The sequence below is a fragment of the Mastomys coucha genome, chromosome X, assembly GCF_008632895.1.
Source record: "Mastomys coucha isolate ucsf_1 chromosome X, UCSF_Mcou_1, whole genome shotgun sequence".
Taxonomy (NCBI): Eukaryota; Metazoa; Chordata; class Mammalia; order Rodentia; family Muridae; genus Mastomys; species Mastomys coucha.
In genome coordinates, this window is record NC_045030.1 from 127992669 (window position 1) to 128000116 (window position 7448).

The window sequence follows — 7448 nt, forward strand, 5'->3', positions numbered from 1 at the left end:
AGTTTGATTTTTTTTTTAAATCATGTTTTATTATATGGGCACACAGTAACTGTCTTTTAAAGTTCTCTGCTGTTGAAATTTTAATTTTTTTCTCAAATATTCCAGGCTGTATGTGACTCAAGTTTTGATCCTCCCGCCTCTGCTTCCTAAGTGTTGGAATTACAGTCATCTGTTACTGTCCAGTTTATGCAGTGATGGGGAACAAATTCAGGGCTGTTTGCATACAAGACAAGAACTGTACCAACAGGACTATATTCATAGCCAAAATTTTGATTGTGTGTATGTTGGTAGAGGGCAAAGAACAGTATTGGATATCCTTTTTTAAATACCCTGCCTTAATGTCTTAGTAACAGGGTTTTTCACTGAGCCTGCAGCTAGGCTGGCAGCCAGGAAGTCCCAGCCACTGCTGTACACAGCACTGGGGTTTATAGTCACACTGGTCTTACTGGGTCGTACTTTGTGAGTGACCATGGCTAGGTTGTTACATGGCTGCTGGAGATGTGAACTTAGCTTGTCAGCAAGCACTCATTTTTTGTTACTATTTTTTGAGTCAAGATCTATGTAGTTCTGGGTGTCCTAGAACTCTCTGTGGACCAGGCTGGCCTTGACCTCACATAGATCAACCGGCGTTAGCCTCCCGAGTGCTTAGATTAAAAGTATACATCACCATGCCTGACCTATTTTTCCCTCTCTCTCTTTCTCCCTTTCTTTTCTCTTTTTTCTTTCTTTTTTAAAAATATTTATTTTATGTATATGAGTACACTGTAGCTGTCTTCAGGCACCCCACAAGAGGTCATCAGATCTCATTATGGATGGTTGTAAGCCACCATATGGTTGCTGGGATTTGAACTCAGGACCTTTGGGAGAGCAGTCAGTGGTCTTAACCTCTGAGCCATCCAGCCCTCTCTAGATAGCTTTCTTTTTCTTTCTTTCTTTCCCTCTTCTCTTTTCTCTTCTCTTCTCTTCTTCTCTTCTCTTCTCTTCTCTTTGCTGGCCTTGAATTCACAAAGATAAAGATCCACCTGCCCCTGCCTCCCCACCTCCCCAGTGCTGGAATTAAGAGTACTGGGATTAAGGCTGGAGAAATGGCTCAGTGCTTAAGAGCACTGGCTGCTTTCCAGAGGATCCAGGTTCAATTCCCAGCATCCACATGACAGCTCACAGAGAGGGTTTCTCTCTGTAGCCCTGGCTGTCCTGGAGTTTGTAGACCAGGCTGGCTTCAAACTCAAAAGATCGTCCTGCCTCTGCCAAGAGCTGGGATTAAAGGTGTGCACCACTTCTGCCCAGCTCTAGGTTTGATTTCCTAAAGGTTTGTTTTTAAACTATCTCTACAGAATTCTTGGAGACTTGGTGATTTATCAAGACAACATTCCCCAAATCCAAAGAGAAAGAAAGCAAATGATTGCTTTCATTTTACCATAAATGATAACACTATGCCTTGACTGGAAAAAATAAACCAGTCTATAAAAAAACCCATTCTACACAACTTTTTTTTTTTTTTTTGAGACAGGGTTTCTCTGTGTAGCCCTGGCTGTCCTGAAACTCACTCTGTAGACCAGGCTGGCCTCGAACTCAGAAATCTGCCTGCCTCTGCCTCCCAAGTGCTGGGATTAAAAGCATGTGCCACCACCGCCCAACTCTACACAACTTTTTGATAAAACCTTTTTGTAAGATTCAATTATTTTTATTTGTATGAGTACTCTGTCGCTGTCTTCTGACACACCAGAAGAGGGCATCAGATCCCATTACAGATGGTTGTGAGCCACCATGTGGTTGCTGGGAGTTGAACTCAGAACCTCTGGAAGAGCAGTCAGTGCTCTTAACCACTGAGCCATCTCTCCAGCCTTTGATAAAACCTTTACGTGCCCTTTGTTTTTAGGGTTTTCAGAAACCTAAAGCTTGTGAGCCACTGGTCCTCTGGTATTGTGTCTTAGTGTCGTTGGAACATATTTAAAGACTTTGATTCTTGGGCCCTGGTTTGGGAAAGTTCTGAGAGGATGCAGAGCACTGTGCTAAGAGTACTTATGACCACATTTTGAAAACAGCTTAGGATTCTCTCAGTACTAAATGTTTAATCCTAAAAGGAACTGTTAAGAAATAGCTGTATTTATGATTGCCTGTTCTCCTTATCCACAGCAAGTAGCTCAACATTTCTTCTGATGTACAAGCCACAGTTGATTGTTTACCATACCGTGCACCTCCCATGGGTATTCTGAGCACCTGTGGCGGCACTTGTCTTCTGGTACCTTACATGTCTGTATCCTAGTGGTTCGCAGTTTCACCTCTCATTGACCTTCAGTCCTGGACATCCTCAGATCAGTAAAAGCTCAACACTAACCACATATTCGTGGATATATGACTGCTCAGGAACTGGATAGTTGTCTTTGAGCTGTCTATGCTCTGGTATTTGTAGAAATACCCTGTGATATAGGATACAGATACGAGCTTCATATTAATTTGTACTTAGGGATGCTTCATTTAAAAGAATCGTTTCTGGAAATTAAAAAAAAAAAAAGTGGCAGTGAGATTTGAGATCACCAGTGGTTTCTATTTAATATTTTTGGTTGGTTGATTGATTTTTAAATTGTTTCTAATTTCTATTCCTGTGAGTAGGCCATCCATTTTGACTTTTATGTCATTACACCAGTCACTATCCTTTTCTCCTAAACACATTTTAGAACCGTTTCTCAGAGAAGTAAATAAATTCAAGGTATTTTTGCTTTCCACAGTGCTGAGTAATTTTTCCAGAAGTTTCTCAAAGTATGAGTGAAAAAGCTCCAGTTAGCCACTAGATGTCACCAAGTCCCCAAAAAAACGAGAGCTGAATCCTGAGATGCTAGAATGCTCTTTGCTCCATTAAAATGTGGCCAGCAAGACAGCTCAGCAGGTAAAGGTGCTTCCTGCCTGCTGTGCCTCTCAGTGTTTGATCCCTTGGGACCCACACCATAGAGACCTCCACCGACGATGACGACAGAGCTCAGCAAGTTGTCCTCTGACCAGTTTCCTCGTGTGGCGTGCCCCCCCCCCCAACCCCAAGAAAATAGTAAGAAACTCAGGCTGTGGAGAACAAAGGAAGGAACCAGGAGAACAAACATGGTCAGTATTAGATGTGGCAAAAGGATAATAGTACCCATCAGGGTAACAATACTGATCCTTAAATAGTATACATGTCTACAGGGCCCCCAAAACACAAACCACTGCTAGTGACCCAGCATAAAAGTTACCCAGAGGAGTATTATAAAAGGTAAATTTGGACGTTCCACTCCATTGAGTCAAGCTACTTGGCAAGAACAGCCAAGAGTTGTATGGTACAATGATCATGGCCTAGAATTGTTCCCACAATAGCTTGTGTCAGTGTTCCGGTGTGGTTTGTGGAGCGGCAGCAGCACAACCTCAGGCTTCCTTAAGAATGTGGCTTTTCAGCCCAGATGGATTAGAATGATTGAAAAACTCAGGGGGTGGATCCCAAAAAGCTGGGTTTTAATAAGTACGCAATGTATTCTGCTAATGTGTGCTTATTTATGTGTGGGTTCTGTAAACCACCAATTGATTCGCTCATTCCAGAGTTAATTAATCTGACCCTAAATTGGGTAACCAAATAGAGAGACAATCATATATGGAAGCAGAGAACACTGTTGACTCATCCCCTAGCAAAACGCTAAGAAAATATGGTACCAATTTTATTTCTAAATCAAACACCTTTTCCATCAAGAGGAATTTATTTTTTTTAAAAAAAAAAATGATTGATTTATTTAACGTATATGAGTGTTCTGCCTCCATGTACATCTGCAGGCCAGAAGAGAGCATCAGATCCCATTACAGATGGTTGTGAGCCACCATGTGGTTGCTGGGACTTGAACTCAGGATCTCTGGATGAGCAGCCAGTGCTCTTAACCTGTGAGCCATCTCTCCAGCCCCAAGAGAAATTTTTAATGCTATCAGTAAAAATGACACTTTTTCCAAAATGGGCCTTGAGAGAAATTGCCACACACCTGGTGATGTCCATTTGCTTGCTAAATACCAGTGCCCTTTTGTAACCTGTTCCTGCACAGACTGCAGTTCGGGCTTCTGAATGGTATCTTCTCAATTGCTTATCCCCTTTCTTTCCCTCCCTTCCTTCTTTTCTGCACATTGAGATAAAGTTCTTTTGCTGGGTGGTGGTGGTGCATGCCTTTAATCCCAGCACTTGGGAGGCAGAGGCAGGCGGATTTCTGAGTTCGAGGCCCGGCCTGGTCTACAGAGTGAGTTCCAGGACAGTCAGAGATACACAGAGAAACCCTGTCTCGGAAAAACAAAAACAAAAAAAACAACAACAAACATTCTTTTAAGTATATGGGTGGGGAGTCGCCTGTGTGTTTATCTGTGCGCCACTTGTGTACATGGAAACAGTGGAAGCCGGAGGGGAGGGAACTGGAATGGGCCATCCTGTGGATGCTGGGAACATCTAGTCCTCTAGGAGAGAAGCCTTAACCGATAGTCTGCTTTCTCCAGCCCCCAACCCTAAGCTTCAGGAGAGTTTTATTAGAGTCTAAAAGAAAAATCCCAGGGGTAGCAAGCTGTAAATTTGGTAGCTTCCAGGAGTGGGAAGATGGAGTAAAGAGAGGGTCATGCTATTTGGGTTAGAAAAAGAGTGAAGGCCAGTTTGTTAGAGAAAGCATGCTTAGAAAGGAGATAGAAGAAAAGGACATTTTACATCTTTTCTGAAAAGCCTGCCGGCTAACTGGTGCTCCATTAAGTGAGTGTCCCATTTATTTATCTATTTCTAATGCTCCATTTGGCCAACCTGTGAAGACATCTAGCTGTTATTCTATCTTTCTTTCTTTTATTCTCTTTCTCTTTCTCTCTTTCTTTCGTTTGTTTAGAGGTTGGGGGAAGCTGGGGATTGAACCTGGGACCTTGACTATGATGGACAAAACCACTGAGCTATGTACCTAACCCTTCTAAAATAGTCTAATTGGATATTGCCAGGACCCTTTTTCCAGGATCCTTTTTACCCTCCTTCCTCGTGCTGCTACCCTTTGTGCTTGATCTGTTTCTCATAAACAGGATAGTATTAGGTTTCATTGACATCTCCACTTTAGAGATGAGGAAACTGAGTCTCGGGGACTCAACTATCTTAGGGAAAGAAACTTGTACTGGAGGAAAGCAGGAAATAATGTGGGTGAGGGAGTGAAGGACGTGTCTGGGTTCCATGTGGGATTGTGTAGCGGTTCCTGGGAACTTGTGGGTGAGGATATTCCTGAACAATGCTGGAAGCACTCTCAGCCTTCTCTTTCTCTCTCTGGTTTTCACTAGGGAACTCACAATAAGCGGGGGTAGGGGGGTGGGGGGGGCTGGGCTCGGGAGGGTCGAGAGAATTTGGCAGGAATCCATCTCTTCCTCTCTTTCCAGATGGCTGGAGGCCCTTAAACAATTCACTCCCCCCAGCACATTCCACATCAGGGACGGAGTTGGGAAAAGGCTGCCAGGAAATGGCGGCTAAAGCCTGGTGGGGGCTGGTACCGTGTCACCGTAGCAAATGGGGGAGTGGTCAAGACTCATGAATGGCAGATGGTGGTGAGGGAAGGAAGACACGGAAGGTGTTTGCAGAGCTAAGGGAGGGATAAATACCACTTTTGTTAACTATTGCTAAGCATCAGGAAAGCCCAGGCTACCTCTCCCGCCTTCTCAGGCTCCTCCCCCTCCCCCAAGCAAAGGCGGGAAAGCAGGCCAAAATGCTGCATAACCAAAGACAGGGAAGTCTGGACAGCCACCCTCCCCACTAACTGCCACTGTGTGATCACCTCCCCCCATCCCCCGGGTTATCTGAGGCTCATCGGTTCCTCAGTCGGTCCCCTCAAGCGGGGACGCTCTGCACCCAGGGCAGCTCCTGGGAGTGGATGGGAGGTGGCACTGCAGCTACCTCCTCTAAAAGGTGTCACATTACCCTACACTGCGCTCCCTTCTTGGCTTGCAGGAAGCAACAGAATACAAGTTTATTTTCAGTTGAGTGTTGATCCAACGTTTATGGCTTGTGATTAATCTTTTTCCTTCTGTTCTTGAGTCTCCTATCAGTAGTGGGATCAAGGGCAAACAGCTCAGCAACTGTCACAACACCATATTGGAACTTTTACAAGTTCTGAAAACATGCTGGGTTTTTTTTCCCCCTTGTTCTTTCCTTTTCTTCTTTTAGATTTTTTCTACATAACAAAATCTTAAAAGCATGTTTCTTCCGTCCATCCTTCCCTCCTTAGTTCACACTTACTTGTTCCCATTTTGCTTTGCTTTGTCTGACCTGTGTAGCTCAATATGACCTTAAACATACAATCTCCTGCCTCCTGCTTCCAACTGCTGACATTTCAGGCCTGTGCCGCCATGCAGAGGTGGTAGTCCCTAAAGATTTCTGTTCTCTAAATCCTTCTGAGCAAATAAATCGAGGACTTACTATTTATCATTTTCAAATTATTTGACATGTGGTTCTTTAAAAAAGATTTATTTTATGTATACGAATATACTGTAGATGTCTTCAGACACCCCAGAAAAGGACACCAGATCCCATGACAGATGGTTGTGAGCCACCATGTGGCTGCTGGGATTTGAACTCAGGTCCTCTGGAAGAACAGTCAGTGCTTTTAACCACTGAGCCATCTCTCCAGCCCTTGATGTATGTTTTTTAAATTTGCCTTTTAAGCTGTACTCCTCCCACTTTTGGTGGGGTTGGGAGTTGGTGCCTAGTGCTTTGCGAAATCTAGGCATGTAGGGTTGCTGCTTGCTTGCTTATTTATTTATTTATTACTGTTTGGTTAACCTACCATAGGCCATTAATCATTCAATGTGATCACTTCCAAAAACTGCCTGTTGGGTGGAGACTGAGGAATAATGGACATGAAGCCTTTTTTTTTTTAGAGGTAATAAGAATGTCCTAAAACTTACATTGTAGTGATGGCTTGAATGACTCTGCAAATTTACCAAGGACTGCTTTAGTAAGAATCCTCAGTTCCTCCATCAAGTAGCCTTCCAGCTACTGACACCCTCACTCAGCTCTTTGGCTATAAATCTATGTATCGTTGTTATATTTGGAATCAAGTTGTTCTATGTTGAAATCCCTTCTCCTTTATTATAGGAGTTTGGACTCAAAAACCTATCTAGGGGGTGGAGAGATGGCTCAGTGCTTAAGAGACCAAGTTGCTTTGCCAGAAGACTTGGGTTCAATTCCCAGAACCCACATGATGGCTCCCAAAATAGCTCCAAGGGATATGTCGCCCTCTTCTGGCCTTCCTGGGAGCTGTACACACATGGTACACAGACGTGCATGCAGGCAAATCACCCTTTATGTGTAAAATAATAAAATAATAGAAAAACTTTTAAAAATTATCTTGATATTGTAAATAAAGAAAACATCTGCCGGGCGGTGGTGGCGCACGCCTTTAGTCCCAGCACTTGGGAGGCAGAGGCAGGTGGATTTCTGA